The sequence below is a fragment of the Triturus cristatus genome, chromosome 5_1 (assembly GCF_964204655.1).
Source record: "Triturus cristatus chromosome 5_1, aTriCri1.1, whole genome shotgun sequence".
NCBI lineage: Eukaryota > Metazoa > Chordata > Amphibia > Caudata > Salamandridae > Triturus > Triturus cristatus.
Window position 1 is genome coordinate 38,055,036 of NC_140587.1, and position 27,695 is coordinate 38,082,730.

The window sequence follows — 27,695 nt, forward strand, 5'->3', positions numbered from 1 at the left end:
AGTAACAGGACACACCCTTTCGCTCTCTCACTCGTACTTGTCAACAATAAGATAAACAAGAGACAAAAAGGAAGTTTATATCATTTATTAAAGCTGCAGTGCTCTTAGATGCAGTATCTGTGCCACAATAAGACAACAAATGCATACCAAAAATATAATAACCATGGATAACAAACCATATACCATCCAAAGGCCAGTCATGTTATAAGACAGTTTAGCCTACCCCACCCCCCACTTCTACTGAAGCTAAATGATTATATAATATAGATCTCTGGGATTAGTGGCGGAGCCTGTACTTTAGAATACATAGGTGGATGTTCTAAATCTCAGCTGGTGCAGCACTTTTGCTTCAGGACCTTCGCTCAGTATATTTTTTTCAGAACCCCTGTCCTCAGTTATATGACAGGATATGTGTGCTCACAAACAGCAGCTGCATTCTCTTGTTATGTCTAAGTGCTAGTGCCTGACCAGAGAGAATAACAAGGGGCATTGTTGTTTGACCTGGTCTAGTGTGTTCAGACTAAATCCCAGGAAAAGAATAGAATACGAAAACACGTACAGGTTCTGTGTGAAAATACAATGTGGCACAAAGGCAAGAGTGTTATGTAGTAGCATGTGCAAGAGAATAGCAGCCTACAAAGTGCACAGTTAGGCTAACATAGGGAAAGCAACAAGGGGCAGAGCAAGAAACACACGACAGTGGCTTCACCTTTCAAGCTCGCCTTCTGAGCTCACACCCCCTCCGTCACCCTGCCAGAAGATCAAACCTCTCCCCCTGGGCAGGTCCTTAGTTCCCCTTCCGGAGAGTTGTTCTCACCTCTCTCCAGGAGGGCAGCAGGCCGTCTCGAGGACAGCAGTTGTGTGCAACCAAAGACGGTTACTGGAAAGTTTTGGGCAACAAAGTGACAACTTTCTAAAAATGTATAATATAGTTACATTAAACTCAACTTGCGCATCAAGTTAGATATATTGCAATGATTCCTTTGATACCTTAAAGTTTTAACTTCATTTGGAAGTTAGCAATACGGAGTTGTCAATGTGTAAACTCCACACTAAACAACGGAGGTAATAGTCTTAATACAGTGAAAAACGACAATGCAGGGTTTTTGCTGTCAGGATATGTAAAACATAACTGATATCCTTCTCTTTAATATAATACACCCTTCCTTTGAGGCTCGTTAGACCTACCTTAGGTGTACAAATATTAAAAAGGAAGGTTTTGGCTTTGCCACAGGTTGAAATGGCACAGTAGAGGTTGCAGTTTTAAAGCTAATGCCACTGAAGGAGAGATGTTACACCTGGTCACACTTAGTGTTGCAGTCCATGAGGAACACTTAACGTATAGACCTCGGGTACATCAGGTGTCAAACATTAGGGACCAATGCATTAGTAAACTTATGCCAATTGTAGATAAGCCAATTGAACATACACTTTTAAGGGTCAGAGTACATGCACCGAGGCCTGGAATTCAGGGTCCATAGGCGCTACCGAGTCATTACACAGCACTAAATCCAGCAATAGTAGGGCAAAACGTATACTGGGGAGCCTGCAAAAAGACTCTGGTACACTTAACTACATAATTAAGCATTGCTTTTGTTCTTTTACTACAAATAACCAAAGAGTATAGCATTTCACGTACCCATGAAATAAAAAAAGTCTTTAAATAAAAAAACAATGATATTAAACAGCATATTAGATGTTATGGATCTTCATACGCCATGATGTTTTCTCATGAGAATTAGTCACATCAGTCACATTGCACTGAGGCTATAACATGGAATTTTGTCTCATGAAGAAATGTTTGAATCTTGCTTCGTTGCTGCAAATAACGTGTCATTGCTTATTTATTTTCACAGGTGTGTGTCTACATGTGTGCATATGAATTCATGATACAAGTATTTTTTAAAAAGGACAAACAGTTGTCATGGCGAGGGAAAAATAGAAAGCGAGTGAATGGGGTAAAACGGACTTTAAGAAAGCTCTTGATCCGATACCATGGCGCAGATGATCTTTACATCTATACGTTCAAAAAATCGGCACAAAATTATATTTACCAGTCACGTATCCCTGTGCAGGGCAAGATGGCAATGTTTATAATATGAAGAAATTGTCAAATGATAGAATACGTAAGGTGAAAGAGAAGACTCATCTTGCATTTTGAATTTGTCTTCTGGATTTGCTTTTGTATCCATTCGATCTCCCAAATGCTGATATATTTCAAGTCCTTTTGCTTCACTAGTATTCCACATTCTAGGCAATGAGTTTTCTACAATGAACGGATTCCCTGATTATATCACAATATCTGCATTCTTCTGACTTTTTTTCATGTTTGCCATGTTTATCGAGGGTTTCTTAGTGAAGCTTTTCCTAGATTCAGAACAATAAAAAGGTTTCTCAATAGTATGGATTCTCTGACAGTGATTTCTTATCAGTGAAGCTTTCCTCATTCTCTTTGCATGCATATGGTTTCTCACCAGTGAGGGTTATTTGAGGTCTTAAGATCAAACTATGTCTTAATATAGCTTTCTTCTGAGCGAAGCCTCTCCAACATGCAGTGCACAAATGCGGTTTCTCACCAGTGTAGATTATCTGCTGCCTCAACAGCTTCCCATTCTCAGTAAAGTTTTTCCCGCATTCTGCACACTGATAGGGTTTTTCACCAGTGTGGATTCTCTGATGTTTCAACAAAGTGCTTTTCACAGTAAAGCTTTTCCCGCATTCTGTACACTGATAGGATTTTTCACCAGTATGGATTCTCTGATGGGTGACCAGCGTACAATTCTGAGTAAAGCTTTTCCCGCATTCAGCACAGTGATAGGGTTTTTCACCAGTGTGGATTCTCTGATGGGTGAAGAGCGCACCACTCTGAGTAAAGCTTTTCCTGCATTCAGTACACTGATAGGGTTTCTCACCAGTGTGGATTCTCTGATGAATCAACAATGTGCTCTTCTTAGTAAAGCCTTTCCTGCATTCTGTACACCGATAGGGTTTCACACTAGTGTGGAATCTTTGATGGGTCAACAATTTGCTTTTCACAGTAAAGCTTTTCTCGCATTCTGTACAATGATAGGGTTTCTCACCTGTATGGATTCTCTGATGGCTCAACAGCGTACACTTCTCAGTAAAGCTTTTTCCACATTCGGTACACTGATAGGGTTTCTCACCCGTATGAATTCTCTGATGCTTCCACAGCGCACCATTCTGAGTAAAGCTTTTAAAGCATTCTGTACACTCATAGGGTTTTTCACCAGTATGGATTCTCTGATGGTTCAACAGGGTACTTGTGGCACTAAAGCTTTTCCCGCATTCTGTGCACTGATAGGGTTTCTCACCAGTGTGGATTCTCTGATGCTTCAACAAATTGCTTTTCTCAGTAAAACTTTTCCCACATTCTGTACACTGATGGGGTTTCTCACCAATGTGGATTCTCTGATGCCTCAACAGCGTACCCTTCTGATTAAAGCTTTTCCCGCATTCTGTACACAGATAGGGTTTCTCACCATTGTGGATTCTTTGATGCATAAACAAATTGCTTTTCATAGTAAAGCTTTTCCCGCATTCTGTGCAATGATAGGGTTTCTTACCAGTATGGATTCTCTGATGATCCAACAGTGTGACCTTCTGGGAGAGCATTTTTCCAAATTCTGTGCAGTGGAAGGGTTTCTCTCCAGTATGGACTCTGGTGTTTCAACAAACTGTATGTCTTAATGAACCTTTTCTCACATTCAGTACCCTGATAGGGTTTCTCAGTGGAATGGCTTGTCAGATGCATCATCAGTGTGCTGTTCTCACTGAAGCATTTCCTACATTCTGTACAGTGATACGGCTTCTAACCAGTAGGGGTACTCGGATGTATAAAAAAAGTAGAGCTTATTTCAGCACTCTGATGTACTGTATACTATTCCAAGTGAAGATTTCCTCACATTCAGTACACTCACCAGTATACATTATCTTATCCTTCACCAGTGAATCTTTTTCCACTTTCTGTGCAGTCACATTGTTTCTAACCGGTATGGACTATATGGCAACAGTAATTTCTTCCCAGCAAATTGTTTCTCACATTCATTACTTTGTAAAGGTTTGCCATGAGCACGGATTATCTGTTGCTTCACCAGTGTGCCATTCTCAGTGTAGCTAATCCCACATTCTGTACAATTATAGCGCTCATAGCCTGTATGGCCTCTCTGGTCTCTCAACAGCTTCTTTGGTTCAATGGAGCTTTTCCGAAATTCAGTACACTGGTACGAACTATCCTCAGATGAACTATTTGATGCCTGTGCAGCGAAGACCCCCTCAGTGCAGGTTTATCCACATTCCATATACAGCTAGAGTTTCTCCCCTGTAAGCATTCTCTGATATTTCAACAGAAATGTTCTGGGGGTCATGCTTTATTCACACTCCTTACACTTGTATTCAGATTAACTGCTCTAATTTCACATTAGAATTACAATTGTGGGAGTGCTGAGTGAATCAAAGGTTTTCACACTTGGTATACTCAAAGAGATGATCTCTGGTGTGCATCTTTTAAAACTGTCCATAAAGATGAGCTCTGCATGAGCTTTTTCACACACTTGACATTTGTTTCTCCCCTGAATGTGTATCGTGGGGTGTGTATCCAGGTCGAACCTCCAGATGAGAGTTTTCTCAGATTCTACACACTGGTACGGCTGACCATCTGGTGATGCCGACAAGGGTTTTTCTGGTGCTGGGGTGCTGCAGGTCTCTTTATCAGGTTCTTTGATTCTGTGAATGAGAAACAAATCTCCGTGATGGTGGGAATGAAATCAGGTACCCGCTTTCATCAAAGGGTCTATAAATACAGAGAAACTGGATGAGGAAAGCGTGATTTTGAAAATGAAAGGCAGAGAAGGAGGGAGAAGAAAACCAACGCGGTTTGCACTCAAGATATGTAGGTTTAATGTCACTGTTAGAGCATAAATGTAAAGTACACTTTTCTGATTACGAGGGGTGAACTAGTCGATCCAGTTGGTGCCTCCACCAAATGGTTCAGACTATTCAGTTTTGAAAAAATGTGTGCCCCTTAACATGACACTTAACTGGTTGCTAACCCAGCTATGGCACTAGTACTCCCAAGAGTAACCAAGAACTTCTAGGACTAGTAGAGAATACGAACAGTCCCTCCACTGATTCAGACCCCACATACCAGATCCATAGAAACGCCATAGAATCTTATTGACTTTGTGAAGTAAACTTCCATAATGCAAGTAATATTGGATTACTTCTATGAGCAAATTAGCAGTATTTCAAATCTAAGGAGCTGTTTCATAACATTGCAGACCTACAATGTCCTAAGGCAAGTTAGTTTTCTCACATAAAGCAGCGATGTGAGAGCGTGTCATGCCATTTCAAAAATCCATGTAGAGATTTTGCAGTAGAATCTTTCTCCGCTTCTACTCATTGACTCTAACTTGGTAGGGAAGTACAAATAAACCAACAGACAATAGACACGGACAAGTGGTCTTTAGAGGAACATATTCTGTATTTAGTAACCCACAACTAGTTAAAGGCATCAGTGAAACATAAATCACACAAGCATACATGGGAGTACAAAGCCAAGAATTATTTATGATCCTAACACAGGCAGCCCTTCCTCGCAGAGCACACGTGGGATCCAAGACAGCCAAGGCCTAGCTTGGTGAGGAAGGGAAGACAATATCCTTCTCGCGCAAGATAAGAATCCAGGACCATGAGAACCTCCCCAGCCTTTGAAAGTAAGCTATACCCCTTAGGAAGCCAAATCACACCGATCAGCAATCGTTTCCTGAAGGTTTCCCCGACCACAGCACCATGCTGATCCAGGGGAATAGGGGATGGGTTAAGAGGTGTGATAAAGGTTCAGGGGGATCTGAGAGGGTGACACTCACCTCTGCCAGGAACCACTGAGCATGCTCACCATAGAACTGACTGCTGGGCAAAGAGTCACCTCCCTAAGACTGAGCATGACTGGGAGTGTCTGACCACCTCCACCCTGCATTATCTAAATGTTGTTTCCTTAGTAGAGAGGGGAATTTTCGAGTCGCAAAATCATGCCCTGGTCCTGAACACACAAAAACTGACCGTAGACTAACCCCAGACGACCTTTCATTCCTACATTTCCTACACAACCATTTTGCCACAAAGTCCCTCACTCTTTATGCACACATTCCCAACACACCAAAATGTCTTTCCCAGCTCTCTATGCATTCCACACACACCAAGGGAGAAACATGAACATTATAAAATTCATAGTCCAGAGGGTAAAAATCACTTTGCAGAGAGAGCTCAGATTTAATACCATGTAGGGTCTGACATGGCATGTGCTCAGAGCAGGGGCAGAAATCTTGAGACTCCTTAGCACAACAAGAAACAGTGTGGCCAGTAATCAGCCGTGTCAGAGGGGTAGCGCACACTCAGGATGACGTCTGCCACTTCCACTACAAATCAAGAGTGCTTGCATATCCTTGCTCAGTCTCAAACCACGAAGGGGGAGAATGTTTTTTTCATGTGTATTTCTTTAACCTACATCAGGCCTATTCGGACGTTGAGGCTCTTTATGATTCGATACTATTTCAAGTGAACACTAGATGTGCCAGTGATTTCAAATGTAACTTCCAGTGTGGGATGATTAGGAAAAAAACACAGAATGTATATAGTGATTACAAAGGTACAATCCAGGATCATTATAGTGTATGCACTGGTCTGTGACTGTAGGAGAGTAGATCTGCTTCACATGGGTACCCCCACTTTTTGCTGATGTTTCACTGTTTTTCGACCTTAGTCTGGCTGTGGCCCTGGTAATCAGGACCACAGCCTAGCTGCTTCCTCTCTAAAATGGTTTGCATGTACATTAGGTACATATCTAATTGGATTTTGGAGTGCCTTATAAGCCCCTAGTATATGGTATACTAAGTACCTAGGGCATAGGTAACTCAGAGGCCTACCAGGGGCTGCAGCATGCATTATGCCACCCCTGGGAGGCACTCCAAAATGGCAACACAGGTCTGCTACTGCAGCCTGGGTAAGGGTGTGCTTGCACCCCTTACAGTGGTATAGGCTACCTATATCACTACCCTATACAGACACATATAAACCTATAAGCCACTCCTATGGCAGGCCTTGACAATCCTGAAGGCAGAGTGCTTGGTTTTATGTGAGAGGGTGCCCAAGCATGAGCTGAGCCCCTCTGCAGCATTCGGAAACACTTCCTTATGGCTGTTCTGTGATACAGCCATACCATATACTCTTAAGTGCATTACAACCTCGCGGTAAATGCTAACTTTGGAATGGCTGCATCAAAACATGTCGTGTTTCGTGCCAAACGCTTTGGAATACTACCCCCACCCTGCCAATTCTGGCGGGGGGTAGCATTCCACCCTTCTAGAGGGAGAGACATGTTCACACTGGCTAAACCCGGTAGGACTTTCCTGAGCCCTGGCATCACAAAATGGATACCTCTGCCACAGACACGGGTCTGGCCTCCTGCTGCTGACCGAAACTCTGGCAGGGGAGGCCTGGACAATAGGTTTCCTGTCGAAGGGAGGTGTAACCACCTCCCCAGACAGGCAGATGTGTATTGGGGGTGGGCGGGAGCACTCTCTGGTGCTTTGAAGTCCTGCACTGGGGCACACTTGGTGCCCCTGTGCATAGTCCAGTTCAAACCGGTTGCAGGGGCTACCTGCCCCTGCTCTGGCGCGAAACTGGACAAAGGAAATGGGCAGACCCTCCAGGATTTCGCGGTTTGCTGCGAAATCGGCACTTTTGTAAAAATGCCGCGATGTTTACAAAAGTGCCCGCGAAATCGGCACTTTTGTAAAAATGCCGCAATTTTTACTAAAGTGCCTGCGAAATCGGGATGATGTTCTGCCCCCACAGGCAGAGGCGCAACTAGAGCCAAATTTCATTACACTTCTCCCAGAAGTTCGATCCCAAAAAATGTGTTCAGTTCTTCAATTCTGTTTCTCACTTCTGAAATGTCTGTAATCACTTACATTACTCAGGGTTTCCTTTCTGCATTGACCCTACCCGGACTCCGCCGTTCACCTCGATGTTTATTGGGGTAGAGACGGCAACTGTATAATAATAGTGAGCTAGACAAAAATACACATTAATTTCTTTCTCATTTAGTATCTCAGAAACCATCTCGTGCCACCACCGCACATGAGCTGGCCATAAAACTGCCTCTGTTCTCGGAGACTTCTTTAATTTAACTCGTACAAAGTATGCTTTCAGTCCTGTTTAAAACACAAGTACTCAAATTGCAAAATTCTGTCAGGACCCTTTAGCTAGCCTACTTTAATAGTAAATTAGAGAAAACGAGGCATGTCTGCACTCGAAAATTGCATGCATCGGATTTCTGTGAAACTTCACTATAATAGAAAAGGTTTTAAACGTAAATCCTGAAACAATTCAAGGCATCTCATTGGCTGGAAAGGGCAGTGTCGGTTCCCTCCAAAGAGAGGCTCTATTTCGCAAACAAAGGCGCATTGTGTTAGAGCAATAAGCAACTCAGACCAGGGAACTCCCTTCATTATTGCATCTCAAACAGCCTAAATTTAAAGTGTCCTTCACAGATCGCGAGGTTGTTTGAACCCCTGTACAAAAGGTGACATAAATCCTACGAATGGATTTCTGATGCATTGGTCGTTGCAGGAAATCTCTGCTCCATGTAGTCTGTAGAAAGGATGTAAGCACGTTAGGTTGTACAAATCTGCTAAGGTTTCAGGGGGAATATCACTGCCTCCACTAACTCGCTTTTCCGGACATGCCTGTTGGACAACAACAACAAGAAGCAGGAAGTGGGATAAGGGAGGGGGTAGGGGAGAGAGGCACGCAGGCTGTAAATGGTGAGCACTTTCGCGGCCGCTTTGATGTTCTCAGTGGCCGCGCGGCTCACTGAGAACATCAAAGCGGCCGCGAAATGTACACGCAGGCTGCCAGGATTTTTTACAAATATTCTTCCCTTCTGAAAATCAGGAAATTAGCTTTAGGATGTGGGAAGAAGAAACCAGAATCATTTCGGGCTTTAAAATAAATGGGCAGTGGTAGGATTTCAAAAGGTTTGCATACTAATAAAGTCAGTTATTTTTCTCACAGTGGACCTTCTCGGACCTGCTCAACAGGCCATGGCCTGTCCACGAAAGCGGTGTCCAGCCGCCCTCAGACTTGCAGGCGAGAAAAGGGTTAAGGATGTGCCAAACACCGGTCCCACAATGAGTCAAAAGGTGTGATAACTGCTACCAACCTATACTAAAGCAAATGGAGAATTGCATTTCCAAAGGATAACAGCCTTCACCTGTGAGCTGCTTCCTCTGTTCCATATTCCAGGTTGCCTATACAAAGTGGAATACTCTGCTAAAAGTTTGCATTGATTTAAGGCTGAAAATGAATGATTATGAGTAAAATAAAGTGCCGCAAAAATGCCGCTAAATTTCCATATTTGTGCCGCTAAATTTCCATATTTGTGCCGCTAAATTTGCGAATCCATGCCGCTATATCCTGGGGGTCTGAATGGGTGTAACCACCCCTCTTTCCAAGCCCACCCATAGGTGGGGCCTTAGAGTTAGTCCATCCCCTAAACTTACTAGAAGTATAGGAATCCAGTCCCTAGGACTTTAGATTACCCTGGACGAAACTCTGCAACATATATCCAGGACCTTCGACGTTCTACTTTAACTAGAAGACTGAAGAAATCTCCCTTGGGGTCAAGGAGTGACTCCCCTGCTTGGCAGGCACCAAAGAAGCAACTGACCGGTCTGCATCGCTGAAGTTCCCGCCGGACGCCGAAGTCTTTGCATCAACAGAGGTGGATTTCCAGACTTCACCGAGGCTACCCTGAGTCCACAGCAAAGCTGAGGCCCGTAGCTATCGTGGGTGACGTGGAACCGTGACCCCTGGACACCGTGATCTTTTGCAGCAACACTATCTTCCTGGACCTCCTCGAAGTTGTGCTTTGGGCTCCGAGTAGCCCCAGCCTTGAGCACCTCCTGCACCGAAGACAGTAGGCCTCCACTCCACGAGTGACCCGTGGGCCAGCTTCAAGGCTCCTTCGCAATCACTAGCCCGTTGGCTAGCAGGTCCCTACGAAGGCAACTCCTTTTCTGCTTGGGCTTTCCTGGTTGCTCCAGACGTGCCCTGACTTACCCTGGCTGGGTGAGTCCCTCAGACCTTGCTGGTCTGCACTGCAGTCCTTTCTCTAAATTCCAGTGACTTTCCGTTGCCAAGTCTTGTTGGGTCCATTCTGGTGGCCGACACCGCAGCACTCGACAGACTTCGTGGGACAGCTCGAATCTGGCTCGTGGACTTCGTCGACGCCTCCTGGACCTCGTGGCTGAAGAGTCAAGACACCCATAAACTCACCTGAAGCACCCAACATCTGTGGGCATTGGTCCATCCAGCCCTTGGTCACTGGCTAGTGACCCAGACTATGTCCCCTCTGCTTTCAGGTTCCTTCCATCCTAGATCCAGGCTTGGATCGCTTCGGACACTTCTCCTCTTCACGGCAGCAGCACTTCTTTGCAGGCTTCCATTGCAATCGGCGACGCGACACAAAAAGACACATATGCACCCGGCTTCCCTGGGTGAGGTAACTCGAGTACTCCGGTGCTCACGTGGGTGCTAGCCCTAGAACTTCCTACGTCCAAAAGGGTTTGGTCCTGACTCAATTAGAAGTGTCCCTAATCTTTAAATTTCCAACGCAACATTGCCCATAGAAGATAACGGGAACCCGCGGTTGTGTTTACACACTGCATACAGTCCCCGTGGGTCCCCTGTGTCACTACCTTGGGTGGTTCCTTGGGGTGCCAACAATTCTACAGACTCTAGGCCTTGTGTCTAGTTCAGTCGTGGTTCTTATACCACTTTTATGGTATATGGTTTGGTAAGCCCCTAGGGCCCAAACGTGTATTTGTGCTATTACTGACAATTGCTATCTTGTAACTTAAGTACTTCATAAAGAGACTAGAGGGGTGTGTGTTAACCTAAATACATATATTTTAAACATATACCTGGTGTGGTTGTCCTTTCATTTGATCATTCAAGAGATTATAGACTGGTAAAACAAGTTCTTTACATTCCTTCAAGACTTAGCCTGAAGGCTGCTCTCCATAGCTACCACTAGGATAACTTTCAATAAAGGTTGCCTTTAACCTATCACCATAAGGGGTTGTTTGGACTGATACAAGGTGCCCACTAGAACTAGTGGACAGCATATATCAGGCCAACTTCTCACAGTGACCAATTAACATTTTTGTAGAAGTGAGACGTTCAGCAATGACTAACCGCATTCCCATTCAGGATCCTCACTCCATTCTAAGTGATGCCTCCTCTTTCTCCTTAGTAATATCCAACCACACTCCTATGTGGGATCGGTGCCCCATCTTTCAGTGAGCTCTCTCATGACCCACAGAAATGCGCCCTAATCACCCCTCTTTTGCAAAAACCTCTGCTTGACGCAGCTCGATCAGGAAACTACTGACCAATTTCCCTCCTCGAGTTTCCATTGTTCAGTGTTCCTCTGATGCTACAGGTAGTTCAGAGGAGCACTTGGGTTGCAGGCGCCCTGGGGAACACTGAGATGACAGACATCCCAAGAGGAGCACTGGGGCAGCAGGAAGGCTAGAGGAGCCTGGAGGCTGCAGGGGGATCAGAGGAACACTAGGGCTGCAGGGAGCTCAAAGGAGCACCAAGGCTTCAGGGAGATCAGAGGAGCATTAGAGTAGCAGGGGGGGTTCAGAGAAACACTGAGGCTGCAGGTACCCCAGAGGAGAACTGAGGCTGCAGAGGGCACAGAGGAACACTGAGGCTGCAGGGAGCTCAGAGGAGCATTGCGGATGCAGAGAGATCAGAGGAAATCAAAGCTGCAAGGGGCTCAAAAGAGCACTGGGGCTGAAGGGGGATCAGAGGAGCTGTGGGGCTGAAGGGGGCTCAGAGGAGCTGTAAGGCTGCCGGGAGCATAGAGGAGCACTGAGGCTGGAGGGCTCAGAGGAGCACCGAGACTGCACGGAGCTCAGAGCGGCACAGAGGCTATATGGGCCTCAGAGGAACACCGAGGCTATATGGGCCTCAGAGGGACACCGAGGCTATATGGGCCTCAGAGGGACACCGAGGCTATATGGGCCTCAGAGGGACACCGAGGCTATATGGGCCTCAGAGGGACACCGAGGCTATATGGGCCTCAGAGGGACACCGAGGCTGCAGGGAGCTCAGAGGAGCACCGAGGCAGCAGGGAGCTCAGAGGAGCACCGAGGCAGCAGGGAGCTCAGAGGAGCACCGAGGCTGCAGGGAGCTCAGAAGAACACAGAGGCTATATGGGCCTCAGAGGAACACCGAGGCTATATGGGCCTCAGAGGAACACCGAGGCTATATGGGCCTCAGAGGAACACCGAGGCTATATGGGCCTCAGAGGAACACCGAGGCTATATGGGCCTCAGAGGAACACCGAGGCAATATGGGCCTCAGAGGAACACCGAGGCGGCAGGGGCTCAGAGGAGCACTGAGGCAGCAGGGGCCCCGAGGAGCACTGAGGCGGCAGGGGCCCCGAGGAGCACAGAGGCGGCAGGGGCCCCGAGGAGCACTGAGGCGGTAGGGGCTCAGAGGAGCACTGAGGCGGTAGGGGCTCAGAGGAGCACTGAGGCGGCAGGGGCTCAGAGGAGCACTGAGGCGGCAGGGGCTCAGAGGAGCACTGAGGCTGCAGGGAGCTCCGAGGAGCACTGAGGCTGCAGGGAGCTCCGAGGAGCACTGAGGCTGCAGGGAGCTCAGAGGAGCACTGAGGCTGCAGGGAGCTCAGAGGAGCACTGAGAGACCAGGGTGTGAAAAGTTGGCCTAGTATATGCTGTTCACTAATTGTTAAGTATTATTTTGTATACCGTTTTCACTCAGCAGCGTCACCACAGCATCGCTCAGCGCCACCACAGCATCGCTCAGCGCCACCACCACAGCATCGCTCAGCACCACCACTACAGCATCACTCAGCACCACCACTACAGCATCACTCAGCACGACCACTACAGCATCACTCAGTACCACCACTCAGTGCCACAAAAATATCACTCAGCACCACCACAGCATCACACACCACCACATCAGTATCACTCAGCATCGCCTTTGCACTAGCACACCACCACATCATCATCACTCAGCAAGACCGGAGTATCATTCAGCATCGTCTCCGCACCAGTCACCACCACCACCACCACCACCACCACCATCTCAGCCCGCTCTCGGAATCTGGCATCTGTTGATTCTCCCCTAGCGTCTGGCCGCTGCTAGTGTTATAATACAGGTACTAGTTCCCCAACCTTCACCCTCTGATTGTTTATGCCCCCTCAAAAAAAAAGCTTTAACAAACAACCATTGGAATAGGCAGAAACAAGTTGCCAGCATTGCACGAACAAAAGAAAACTAAGGACATTTTTTATTGTAAATACTTTTTTTTAATATGGTCGTTCAGTTGTACATAATGCCTTCTTGGTCATATATAAGGTAACAAAAATGCTTCTGACACTTTTTTATTAGAACGTTTCAGCATGCTGCACAGCAGCCACACTGCTCTACAACACAGCTTGAAGACATTGGCAAAGTCAATAGCTCTGGCTAAACACTTATAAGGCCCCAAAGGCGAGACCTATTAGCTATGCCAATGCTTGTTTTGTTTGTTGGGGGGGGGGGGGACATTAACAATAGGAGGGTGGAGGTTGGGAAACAGTACCTGAATTACAGCACAAACAGCAGACAGAAAGCAGGGTACAATCAACAGGTGCCGGATTCCGAGTGCAGACTGCACTTCAGGGAATGGGGCACATTAGAAACTGTGTGGGTAGAGTCTGACATCTGTATAAAGTAATTATATATATATATATATATATATATATATAGAAGCATTGAGGCCAGCGATAGAGAATGAAACAATGAGGTACGAGGGTGTGTGAAAGGGGCAAGAAAGACGAACTGAGTTAGTATGAGAGGAGAGCAATAGAAAGAATGATACCCACAGGAAGGACATAGGGGTGACGGAGAAAGAGAAACGAGAGAGAGAGAGCAAGAAATTGTGTGCGTTTATGTGCTTTAGAGAGAGATAGAGGTGTTGTTGCACTGGTGCTGCGCTGGGGCTGATTGATGCGGAGTTGGTGCTGTGCTGGTATTGTGGTGCTCAGGTGCTGCTGAGTGATGCTCAGGTGCTGCTGCTGAAGTGGAGCGGAGTGATGCTAATTGGTGCTAAAGTGGTGCTGCGCTGAAGTGATGCTGAGTTGGTGCTGAGGTGGTGCTGCACTGATGGTCAGGTAATGCTATAGAGGTGCTGTTGCTAAGTAATGGTGAGGTGGTACTGAGTGTTGCTTAAGTGGTGCTGCACTGATGCGGAGATGATGCTGCCGCGGTACTGAGTTGGTGATGCACTAGTGCTGAGTTGGTGCATCGGTGGTGTTTAGAGGGTGCTAGAGTGGTGATGTGCTGAGTGCTGTTGAGGTGGTGCGCATGTGGAGCTGCACTGGTGCAGAGTGATGCTGAGGTGGTGCTCCCAACCCCTGAACATCCGTACAGACAATTGACGAAGTAAATTTTTAAAGAGCTCATAAACTTGTCCCTTTTGACGAGAATGTGCCTCTGAGTCTCAGTGAAGCACCTCAGCTCAGATGGCCAGAGCAGCACTGTCTTTCTGGGACAAAAAAGAAATTATGCGGCACACCTTACGCCTGACCTGTAACAAGCACTGCATTGGGCGCCAGACATGGGCAAGGATGTTAAACGAGCACAGAACACTCAAACCATCTGAATGCACACCCTACAGATATTAGCTGGTTAACCGGGGGCCATTCTATCCAGCTCCACAAAGGCAGCACTAGGCATCCATAATCTTCCTTGAGTTAAATTTAGACTCTGGACTCCACAGATTTAACAGGCTGGTAGGTGTGAAAAACTAGTATGGCTATTTAGTAAGGCTAAATGTTACTGGTATAAAGGGGCATGGAGTGAAGTGTTCTAAAGGTAAGTAGAGTGTAGTGTTATGGAGTGGTGCGACGTAGAGCAGAGTGGCATTGCGTAGAGAGGCGCTGCATAGAGTGGCGTGGCACGGCACAGAGTGGCGCGGCACAGAGTAGAGTGCAGTTGTGTGGACTGGTGTTGCATCGTGTAGAATGAAAGTGGCGTTACGTAGAGCAGAGTGGCGATGTGTGGAGTGACATTGTGTAGAGTCGGATGGAGTGGGGTGCAGTTGCTTGGTGTGGCATTGAGTGGAGTGCTGTTGAGTGGAGTAGCATTGTGTAAAGCAGAGTGGTATTGCGTGGAGTGGCATTAAGTGTAGTGGGGTGGCCTGGCGTGGAGTGCAGTTGTGTGGCGTGGCAGGGCATTGAGGAAGGCGGAGTTGCGTTGCGTAGAGCAGAGCGGCATTGCATACAGTATGTGCATTGGTGGCTGTTTCTACACAATATTAACAATAATATTGCACCAAAAACTCGAAGCTGAATTTCTTAGATTCCATATAGTATCTATGGGATATATGTGCTCCAAAGGGTTCTATGCAAAGAAATTAGTACATATGGAATAGAATGCCAAATGCCCAAGACCACACCGATTTATAGAGGTGGGAAGCCATGACCAGAAACCATGAAGTTAGAAACAAGACTTTGCAGTCCAGATATTTGTGAACCCTAGCTTTCAATAGTGCCAGTGGCTGGCTCCTAAGAAAAAAGTTTTGCCCCTACAATTTTTAATAAGAAATTAGGGACCGGATAAATTTACAAATCAAAATATTATCAAGTGACGAAAATTGGATTACAGTGTTTGTCACCACATCATCGTTGCCCCAACACACCAGAGAAATGTAAACTCAACAGACCATTTATCAAAATTCAGAGATACGAATTTGCTTCAAACCACAGTTAACACTTGTTGCACCAATTAAATGCAAACAGTAGTTAGGAAAGTGAAAGAGGCATGCCCATGAAAGTTACTGAAATATTCAGCACAGCCAGATCTTAAGCTAACAGTTCCTATCAGCAGGTTGTTATGCATCACAACACACACTACTGCACACAGCAAGATGCTGTATTTTTTGTATTAAATTAAGTATATTACGTAGAATGCATTTTAATTTGTGTCTCAGATTGTATCTCGAGTAACCTTTTACCGTAATGGTGTACCTTTTATCATAAAGTCACAGACGGTACTGGTGGGTTACTGGTATAAGGTAAGATATCTCAGGAGTACACATTTTCTACTCAAACCAGTTCACATCAGGCAAAAATGAGGCAAAGTTCTGCTTTATGTAAAATGCCAAAAAGTGCACATTTCATGTAATACATAGTTGCTCAAGATTACGCTGACACAAACAAAAATTTCAGAAAAAGCCTAATCAAGACCTGACTGACTCAAGCCTGTGGTTTCATCGAATGAAAAAAAGGTTTGCTTATGTTGTGTGCCCCCATGTTTGTGCAGGTGCTGCTGAGGCCAGGACGACTTGGGCAGGGAAAAACATCCTGCCAGCACAAACTCTCCATAGAGCAGCACTGTGAGAGGTGAGTATGTGTGAGACGGGACACCATGCAGCTCAGGCGAAAAATCAAAGATACCACCTTGGGTCAATCGGAGAAGGCTGCTCACTGCTGCGAGGTCACAGGGTATGGGTGGTGCCTTGCTGGAAAAACACCAGCCTAGGTACCGTCCTGACCCATGTGAGAGCAGTCAAAGCTGCCAGATTCATTTTTGTTGTCTTCGTCGTTCAAACAGGCCCCCAGACCACGTGATCCACACAGAGGCCGGGCGGGGGGTGCTCAGCTTGATTGAGACCCAAGTGGCCTGTTTCAAGTTTGTCACATTTACACGTACCACTACCACTGCTTGCCAATACAAAATTATTATTATTATATTATTATTATTTAGCGATTTGTAAAAGCGCCTGGTGACCCGGAGGCATCCCCGCGCTGTAAAAGACTAGTAATGCTCAGGAGGGGAGAGGAGGAACTATTTGGGGAAGAGGAAGGTTTTCAGTTCTTTGCGGAACCGGAGGTGGCAGGGTTCCAGACGCAAGCGGCGTGGAAGTAAGTTCCATCCAGAGGATGCCTTTACTGCGAAGCGTCGACCACCAGAGCGCACCTTCCTGAATCTCGGAACGTTGGCCAGACGCTCATTATCAGAGCGCAGGGATCTGGGAGCCTTATAGGGAGTGACCATGTCTCTCAGGATCGAAGGGCCCTGGCCGTTGAGAAGTTTGTGGGTGGTACACATGGCCTTGAATTCAATCCTCTGACGGATCGGGAGCCAGTGTAGGGCGCTAAGCAACAAGCGCTAACAGCTGTCTACTCCCGGCTGAGCCTCAGGAGGTTCCAAGCAAACTATCTATGTATTGCTCAACAATAAAATGTTATTGAGAACAGACTGGCCAATTACAGGACTCCCTAACTTACCGGAGATCAGGCAAGGCTCCGATTATCATTTAGAATCAGTAATGTCATTAGAGATCCCGGGCCAGGCCGCTGCCCTGGTTCCCTCCCTTCCACTTTCTGTTCTCGTCGCACCTCGAATGTACCCATTGCTTTAAGCAGGCAGATAGGAGCAGAGCTGTCTCTCAGCTGAGGTGCATATTCTGCTCCAGTACCATGGGGTTCCGCAGACATTTGTCAATTTTCTTTGCAGACGAACTGAACAAAATATCAAGCATTTGCAATGCAACAGGTCTCTAATTTACGCGAGTTTGAGCTATCGGCATTATAAAGGACAATGCCTTTTACTTATGTTTTGGTTTTTGAAGCATAAATAAAACGCATTGTCATTTATAATGCCAATAGCTCAATCTTGCGTAAAGGCGAGACCTATTGCATTGCAAATGCTTGTTATATACTTCTTAATTTGGGATTATTTGGTAGGCTAAAGCTGAAGGTGTTAGCAGATCATATAGCCAGCACAAAATATGATGAGACTGCGATGAATGGGAATTGAATTGACACGTACGCAAGTCCGGTAAGTATTGCACGTTACAAAGAAACACGCCTTTCAGCTAAACGAACACGTTGACACCGATTAACCGACACCACCGAGATGTTAAGCTACAAAAAGCAAGTGGTTTCCAAAATGCCCCAAAATGTAGTTGTCATTTAAACGACGGACAGCACTATGATTGTTTTGTGAACTGAACACACGGCGAGATGTTTGAGTGAGAGTCAAAACATGCTATTCAGACACAAGAGAGGCATGGGTCGGTCGTCTTTATCGTTATCAAAAGGAAAACGTCCTGTTCATTCTCAGTCTTGTGAAGGCCTGGTGCATTCTCAAACAATAAGATATTTTTCACAGGCAGGTTCTTATGCCACGGAGGTGTGACAAGCTGATACAGTACATATAAAGGGGGTTTTAAAACAAAACAGCAGCAGGGATTGGGGGTGACACCCCTGTGCAGACTTCTCGTTGTGGTATGCAGCCAGGACAGGCGACGGGGGCTTCTAAGCACTGTGAAAAGGATCAGACGGGAACACAAAAGGACAGAAGCCAGGATCCACCTGGTGAGTGATGAAGCGCTGCTGTTCTACCTTCTGATTGGTGGGTTTCCTCTCAGCCTGGAAGGTCTGGGACGGGCTGGGCTCAGATCTTCTTTAGTTCTCATCAGAGCAGTTTTATTTAACGCGAAACTGACCCGAGGGAGTGCTTTACACGAACACCAGTTACATTACACAAGGACACATTCATATTGTGAACAAGGGAAGGTGAAGCGATTTGCCTGCAATAACAGGGTGCTGAGCCTATTGCATTTACAATACAATAGGTCTCGCAACTGCGAATTTTGGAGCTATTTGCATTGAAAATGGCAATGCTTTTAAAAAAAATTAAAAGCCATTGTTATTTACAATACCAAAAGCAACACCTATTGCATTGCGTATAAAGTGAAAAAAAACAACAACAAAAAACACAGTAGTCCAGGGAGAGGGGTACAAGCCCCGCACAGACACGTGCTCTGTCCTGAGGGGCCCAGCTGCAATCATCTTTGAGACCTTTAAAGCCTTGGGTGCATTCTAATGGCACAGCCCAGAGACAGGAGGAGACACAACACGCACCCCCCTCCTACGCCCCCCCTCCCCAGCTCCTCCTAACACAAGGTCCTACCTTGGCCCATCCCACCCCTCCTCCACAGTCGGATAAACCAAGTACATATGAAAATAATCCACGGCATAAACTATACATGCAGATACACAGAGTAATAAACTGATGACAATGCTGTGGGACGGATAAGCTTGATGACTAGCTGAAGGCACAGTTGCCACATTTGAAACCCAGTTACTTATGTATGACCTGGAAGCCCCCCAAACTAGTTTCCACAGGCGTTATAATCTGTGACCTGCAGATTACGCAAACACATGCATGGTACAGTACAGAATTTGATAGTGGTCCTCCATAGGGGGCCAGTAACCATAGTAACGGAGAACCAAGGTGAAAGTAAAAAGTGAACCAGCTGAAATCCAAGGTTGCTGGGGCACAGAGAATGAGTGAGAAAGACAGAGTGAGTGGCTGGTCAAGCAGAGCGGGGAAGTGGAAGGTGGGTTTAGGGTAGTGGCTATTAGCTTGTGTTACATTGTTATGTCGTTATTTGCGTGTGCTGCAGTGTATACGAAAACTGGCAGGCGAGACGCTTAGTCACTATCAGTGGGTGCTGCACGAAGCAGTAAAAGGGTGGCAGTTGTTACACGGGCAGCATGGAGCAGAAAAAGAGGTACTTATTGGAACGCAGTGGGTGATGCAGTAGAACAGTGGTGGTGCTTTTAGCAATCCTGTATGGTACAGCAAAGGGGGGATGATTATTGGTAGGCAATGAATGGCTCGTCTGGCAGAAATAGTGGTTAATATCACAAGGCACTCTATGGAACACTGAAATGGAGGTAGTTATTGGCAGGTGCTACATGGAGGTGAGAAAGGACACCGAACAAAAATGACTATGTGAAGGGTGGAGAAATAAAAGGCTGCTTGTTACTGGCAAGAACAGCAGAGTAAGGTGGAAGTTCTGGTAAGAAATGGTAAAAGAATGGTGCTTGTTGGTGCATTTTGCATTGTATTGTAGAACAGTGGTGGTTGTTGGCACGCACAGTAGGGAGCAGTAAGCGTGTGGTTCTTCCTGGCACGCTCTGCAGTGGGGCGCATTACATGGGTAGGGGTTGTTGGCAGGTCTTGCATGGAGAAGTAGAAAGGGTGGTGGTTATTGGCATGTGCTGCATGCAGCAGCAAAAGTGCACTAGCTATTGGAAGGTACTGCATAGTGAAAGAAATAACAGATAACACCAGATAATTAAAGTTTTGTAGGGGTTTAAATTATATAATTGGATTTTGATGTTTCGGGTCATCGTTTGGTTCTGAGGGCTGAGCTAGAGTCCTGGCTCGGCTCTTCATGAGAACTCACAGCTCGGCCCCCGCTCCAAGTTGACTCTGTACTAGAAGTAACAACTACTGCAGCCTCGGCTTGTTGGACAAAGGCACTGCACAGGCTGGGATTTTTAAGCCCATACTTATATATTTTTTTTTAAACAAGGACAACTACAAATCCCAGAATGCACCGCTGTTACCTAAATATCCATAACTGGCTCAGGGGCCTCACGTGGCATGAGGGATTTTGGCAGTTATTAAAATTGGTTTTGAATATTATAAGCAGGAGCCGCAATAAAAAAGAAAACGTTTCACTTTATCATTGGATTTTTTTTTCTAAAGGGCAGAGGCGATTACGACATCTACTACGGCCCCATCCTTGCCCCTACTCATGCTTCCACCACGGGTCCATCCCCTCCCCAGTGCCATGATAGTAGTCCTTCTACTGCTGCTCCATCACAGCCCGAACCGCTGTTCCTACTACTGGCGCTCCTACGGCCCACCACCTACAGCTTCCCACTGCCCCTACTAGATCCCACCTCACCACCCTTGTAACTGCCACCATACAACTCTATTGCTACCTGTCCCAAGCTCAAACGTCACTGCTTCTACGAGTGCCCCCCCTACAATGGCTTTCAACCCTCTCCTTGCTGGTGAAACAATCACTGCCCATACTGCTGCCCCTACGACTGCCGCTACTGCTTTCCCTACCGCTACCTCTGCTGCTCCACATACGACTGCCTCTACTGCTGCCCCTACAGCTTCTCCTACTGATGCCCCTTCAGGTGCCCCTGAGTCTGCCTCTACTATGGCTCATACAGCTCCCTTTACTGTTGCCCCTACAGCTTCTCCTACTAATGCCCCTTCAGCTGTCCCTACTGCTGCCTCTACTTCTGCCCATACAGCTTCCTCTACTGCTACCCCCTACTGCCCCTACGACTGCTTATATTGCGGTCCCTACAGCTTCCTCTACTGCTGCCCCTACAACTGCATCTATGGCAGCTCCTACAGCTTCCTCTACTGCTGCCCCTACATGGTCTCTAGTACTGTCCCTACTACTGCGGCCACTGTCACAGATTAAGTGTTACGAAGTCTGCGATCAGATGGAGGTGAGCGAACCTCGTTCTTGCCAAAAGTTGCACCTCGCATTAAGTGAATGAAGATCGGAAGGACGACGAGAGAACAGATAAACAAATAAAGAACAACTCTGCTAACATATGTGCGAATGGGCGCGTGACAAGTGGAGTAAATGAATGAATCAATGCATGAACGAAGTAAGGAAAAACCGTACACTTAATGAAAGAAGTAGCGAAAAAATAAAAGCTGGAGTGAAAGTAATAACAGCGTAGAAAAAATGAATGACCAAATAAATATTATCACGAACCAGCACCAAACGATTACATAAATAGCAAACAAACAAAATCAATGAATGAACGACGAAAATGCAAAGGAATTAAACTGTTGAACAAGGTGTCTGGCACAGGCCAGCCTCTCCTGGAAGTGTAATGCATCTCTGCCTCCTGCACCAGCCAAGCACTCTGGAAAAGAGGGCCTTAAAAGCCACATTTTCCGAGTCATGAAGATACAGTATGCACAGTACGAGACGTCACTCATAGCGACACTCCAGATCCAAAACTTGATCCGAGGGGAGGCAGAAGGGACGTGGGGGGGGGAGGGGGGGGGAGTGGGGAGGACGTGAGGGGAGAGAGGGGAGGACGTGAGGGGAGAGAGGGGAGGACGTGAGGGGAGAGACAAGAGCAGACTGGAGGGAGAGACTGGCGGGACGTGAAGGGAGAAAGGGGGAGACAGGAGCAGACTGGAGGGAGAGACAGGAGGGAGAAAGGGAGGGATGTGGGGGGACAGAGGGAGACGCTGGAGCAGACTGGAGGGAGAGACGGGAGGGACATGAGGGGAAGGGGATAGGCTGGAGGGAGAGAAGGGAGGGACCGTGAGGGGTGAGAGGGAGACACAGGAGAAAATTGGCGGGAAAGAGGGAGGTACGTGAGGGGAGAGACAGGAGCAGGCTGGAGGGAGAGAGACATAGGGCGAAAGAGGAAGGTGAAAGAGGAGAAAAGATGGCGGAAGTGAGGAGACACGGGGTAAGAGAAGTAGGAAGAGAGGAGAGGAACTGGAAGTAAAGTATGTGCGCGAGTGTGTGCGCGAGAAAGAGAGACTATGTGCAAGAGAGAGGGTAAAAGACGTGATGTGAAGAGAGAAATAGCGAGGGGAGAGCTGATAGGTGAACTGACTGAGACAACCCAATTTGCTGAAAAAGAAGCAAAAGAGAGAGAGAGAGAGAGAGAGAGAGAGAGAGAGAGAGAGAGAGAGAGAGAGAGAGAGAGAGAGAGAGAGAGAGAGAGAGAGAGAGAGAGAGAGAGAGAGAGAGAGAGAGAGAGAGAGAGAGAGAGAGAGAGAGAGAGAGAGAGAGAGAGAGAGAGAGAGAGAGACAAAGAAGGGTAAAAGAGAAAAACATGAGACAAGGCAGTAAGAGATAAAGGATGAAAGATCGAGATAAAACAGGCGAAAGAGAGAGCTGCAAGGAGGGTGCGGAGGGGTGTGGGGTTCGTGTGACGAAGGCGATGAGAAAGAGGAGGATAAACACAAGAGAGTGGGTAAGAGGATAACGACACCTGTATAGCAAATAAAGAAGGAAGTGGAAAAAGGAGGGGAAGATAAGGGGGACCCGAGAAATACAAAGATCTCTTTTCTTTATGGGGCCATGTGTTTCGAAACACATGGCCCCATAAAGATAAGAAAGTGCTTTGTGACAGCAGCAAAGCAGGCCAGAGTCCGGATCGGAGGCGAAACGGCGTGAACCAAAAACCCTAATTTCCAATCGCAGGCCACCGTTTAGCATAAATGGTGACGCCAGTCAATGGAAATGAGGGGCGGGGCTTCTAGCCCTCTTCTGAAAGTCCTCCTTAACAATAAATCTCGTCCAGCGAACAGCGCATGTCCTACCACGCTAGGCGAGACCTAATAATGTAGTGGACTGGCTCCTCGGATACTGCTACATCCAGTATCAAAACAAACAAGCATTTGCAATGCAATAGGTCTCAGATTTACGTGACTTTGAGCTATTGGCATTGGAAATGACAATGAATGTCGAACAAATTGATGCTTTCCCTTTTTTTTGGCAGCGATGTCCTCCGCTTTGTATTAGTTATGTGCCTGAGTTTCAAAAAGAGAAAATGTCCAAAGTTGAAATCTAGCATAAAAGTTGCTAGCTTAACTGATCCTACTCGGATCACCTAGCCACATGTCCTGTTTTCCATCTGCCCTTCCGTTTCTCTTTGGGAAACACTCTATGGATAAAGATGTAATCTAAAGAAAATATCTAACCTACCAGCATGTGGGAAAGCATTCCCCGTTTCACCCCTTCCCTGCTAGGCCTCCCTCTCCCCCCTGTGCTAAGCCTTTTATTTGGCTATTTGGGGTAGTTCGAGCTTAGGCCCCTGTAACTTTTTGACCACATAAGGTATCCACTGCAAATTTGCGTCCTTTTCTTCCAACATCACTGGGATTCTAAAGGTACCCAGGGTTTGTGGATTCCCCTGAAGGGGACCCAGGAGGTAGCCAAAATACAGCGAATCTTTTTTTTTTTTAAATGGGAAAAAGGGGCTACAGAGGAGTCTGTTTTTTCCCTGCAAATGTTATCAACAAAGGGGTTGCTGTGCTGAAATCACCATCTTCACAGCTTTCAGGGATAAGCAGACTTGTCAGAAAACCATACATTTTTACAGTTTGGGCATTTTTCTGCGACATTGCCTATTTTTTGCTATTTTTTGTGCTTTCAACCTCATTCCAGTTAATGGTAAAAATGGGTATAAAAGCAATGATGGATCCTGGAAAGCTATACATTTCTGAAAAGTAGACAAAATTCTGAATTCAGCAAGGGGTCATTTGTGTAAATCCTTCAAGGTTTTTGTATAGAAACTAACAGTTGAAAATGTATCAAATTGAAAATGAGTAAAAAATAAAAAAACAGCCATTTGTGCCAACGTTTTCACCTGTAACTTCTACTAAGTGTGACAGATGTTTGAAAGCAATATACCGTTACATCCACTGGACCCTTCTGGTTGTGGGGATATATAGGACTTGTAGATTCACCAAGAACCCAAGGAACCCAGAGCCAATGACTGAGCAGCGTCTTGCAATGTTTTTTTTTTATTGTGTACCGGGTACATAGCAATTAATTTTGAAAAATATAAACAGGAAAAAAAAAATTGTTATGAAAGTCACCTATGTATTTCTGAAATGGGAACAAAATATAGAGTTTAGAAACAGTAGCTATTTGCAACTATCCGAATTAGTGGGTACCCATACCAGCACGTGAATTATAGGTCATTTTTCAAAGTGACTTATTTTTTACACATTGACTTACATTTGGAAGGCAGAAATGCATTAAAAGTCAATCGGTATAAAGGTTGCTCGACAATTGTGTGTTCCCCTAAGTCTCCCGATAAAAATGATACCTCACTTGTGTGTGTAAGTGTAGTGACCGCGACAGGAAACGGCCCAAAATGCAGCATAGACACACCACATTTTCACAGTGAAAACTGACCCTTTTTTTGTAAAGTGACTAGCTGTAGATTTTGAACCCTAGCTCTACCGGCACATAGGGAAACCTAGCAAACCTATACATTTTTTAAAACTCTCACCAGGTTCTGTTACCCAGAATCCCTTGCAAACCTCAAACTTTGTAAAAAAAAAAAACACATTTTCCCCACATTTCTGTGGTGGAAAGTTAAGGAATCGGCGTAGATCCACAAATTTCCTACCACCCAGCGTTCCCCCAGGTCTCCCGATAAAAATAGTTTATCACTCGCGTGGGTGGGTCAAGTGCCCGTGGCAGGCAAGTGCACAAAATGTATGGAGGAGACATCAAAATGACCTATAACAAAACAACTAGGTTTTGCAAGTGGAGTCACCTGGGTTTTTGGCCCTGGGCTCGGCGGCCATCTTGGGAAACTACCAAACCCACACATGTCTGAAAACTAGACACCCTTGGGAGTCCAGCGAGGTATGGCTTGTGTGGATCTCCCAATGTTTTCCTACCCAGAATACCCTGCAAACCTTAAATTTAACTAAAAAAACATATTTTCCACATATTTTTGTGTGGAATCGCCATGCCGGCAAAATGATTATGGGTGTACAAGTGGTCTAAAACCCTCATTGAAATTTATACCACAGGGACCACAGTATACAGCAGTTGATTTGTTCGTCAAAAGAACCATAAATTATTTACATAGACTGGAAGATCAAGTAGGTCAGAGAAATTTGAATCTCAGGTTTAAGGAGAATCTGTCTATGGAAGAACGCTAACCAATTTGATATTAACATAGTCATACGAGAAGCCGACAAGGGCGGAAACATTGTGGTAATGAGAAGATCTGATTATTGTCATGAGATTAAGAGACAGTTTAGTGATGTTACGAGTTATAAGAAATTGAGCTCTAACCACATCAAGGAAGCAGGTACTTCCATTATGTAGAGACTTTAAACATGGAAGGAACAGGGGTTACTAGGCGAACCGGAGTTTAAGTATCTTAATAATACAAGTCCCACTTTTCCTTTCATCTATATTTTAGCAAAGATTCATAAATCCATGCAAAACCCGCCAGGCAGACCAATTGTCTCAAGTATAGGGAGTTTGACGGAACACCTCTCAGAATTTGTGGACAGTCCTAAAACCTCTGGTGGTGAATCTACCCTCATATATAAGGGATACAATGGATGTTCTCAACAAAGTAGAAGATGTTGTTTGGGAACAAGGAATGAGTTTCGCAACATTAGATGTAGTGGGACTATACACCTGCATAGAGAATGAAAAGGGGAAACGGGTCGGGTCCTGAATCATTTCTTGGGGACTTGGGAGTGCCAGTTTACAAGAACATTCGGAAATGATCACACAAATGAGTGACATCATACTAAAGAATAATTGCTTTTTATTTGAGGGAGAATGGTTGCATCAGATAAGAGGGCCGGCCATGGGTTCCAGGTTTGCTCCCTCTTAATGGGGTTGTTTGAGAGGGAGCATGCCTGAAGCAAGACAGCCACAAAATGGACAGACTTAATATTGTTTTGGGGCCGATACATAGATGATATTTTATTAATCTGGAGGGTTACAGGACAAGAACTAACTGAGTATTTTGAATTGCAATGAGTATAATGTTGAATTTACTATGTGTCATCACAGTCATCAGATTGAATTCCTTGATGTACAATTGTTTATATCAGACAACAGAATACACAGTAAACTTTTCCGTAAGGAAAACGGCCACCAATTCCATTTTTAAGAGCAGACAGTGCACATCCTCCATCAGTAATTAAAGGAATACCGTACGGTGAGATGGTGCGAACCAAAAGGAATTGTAGTCTAGATGCAGATTTCAGGAAAGGACTAAATGAATTACAGCTAAGACTTTCGGGCACCATAAGAAGGGAGTCCACATTAATACAAAAGGAAAGGGTGCAAGCCACCGATCGTCTAGCTTTCATTTCAACACATAGCACATTACATAACAAAATTTTCTAAATCTTGAATAAAAATATGAACTTACTCAAAGGAGTACCAGGTCTGACGGAGAGTATTTCAGACAAACCGGTAGTAACTTACAGGAGATGTCCTACTATTAGAAACTTAACCACAAGAAACTATCTAGAACCCTTACCCACTAAAGTGTGGAATTGGCTCCCTGCACAACCTAAGGGGTTCTACACATGTAGATCATGCAGTATTTATGAGCTGGGAATGAACCGTATCAAAGAGTTTAAGTAAAACATCAGGAAGTGGTATGTTATTAATGAGTTCATAAATTGTAACAGTTGTGAGGTGATATATGTGTTACAATGTGAATGTTGCAAAATCTACATAGGTAGCACTAAAAGAACACTTAAGCTCAGGATACAGGAACCTATCAAGGCGATCGCAAATGAGGATGTTAGATCACCAATTTTTCAATACATTAGAGACAATCACCCCACGAAATTGAGAACGCTATGACATGGCATGGAACCTAGAATCAACTCTCCACATATCTTCCCCCTACAAATAACAAAGTACAACCCATTTTTTATATATACATAGATTTCAGTTATAATAATAATTAATAATAATAATAATAATAATAATAATAAGTATGCAATTGTAACATACATGCAAATAAAAAACAAAGTAGCAGTAAGTAGCATATTACCTTCTACCGTCTGTTCCTCGGAGCTACAGCCAGGCTCATCAGCTTGGACAGTTTGCGCCACGCATTCCTCCACTGACATTCCCGATCCCTCGTCCCCTGTTGTGTCCTGCAACTGATCACAGACCTCCATTTAATCACAGGAAAATCACATCCTTCTTTTCC

The 27,695-nt window shown here is 45.5% G+C and overlaps 1 protein-coding gene and 1 pseudogene across 2 annotated transcripts in view; both read right to left on the minus strand.

The window, feature by feature from the left end:
- LOC146830088 (uncharacterized) overlaps positions 1-27,648 on the minus strand; it is a 150,058-nt gene extending 122,410 nt beyond the window's left edge. The window contains exon 1 of the mRNA XM_085604318.1: positions 27,534-27,648. The gene's annotated coding sequence lies outside the window, so the exon portion shown is untranslated. The remainder of the gene's footprint in view (positions 1-27,533) is intronic.
- On the minus strand, positions 71-27,648 carry LOC146830089 (uncharacterized; annotated as a pseudogene). Its single transcript, XR_014961362.1, has 2 exons — positions 27,534-27,648; positions 71-4,743 (listed from the first exon to the last, which is right to left on the minus strand). The product of XR_014961362.1 is annotated as an uncharacterized LOC146830089 (transcript).
- Positions 27,649-27,695: the final 47 nt, after the last annotated feature.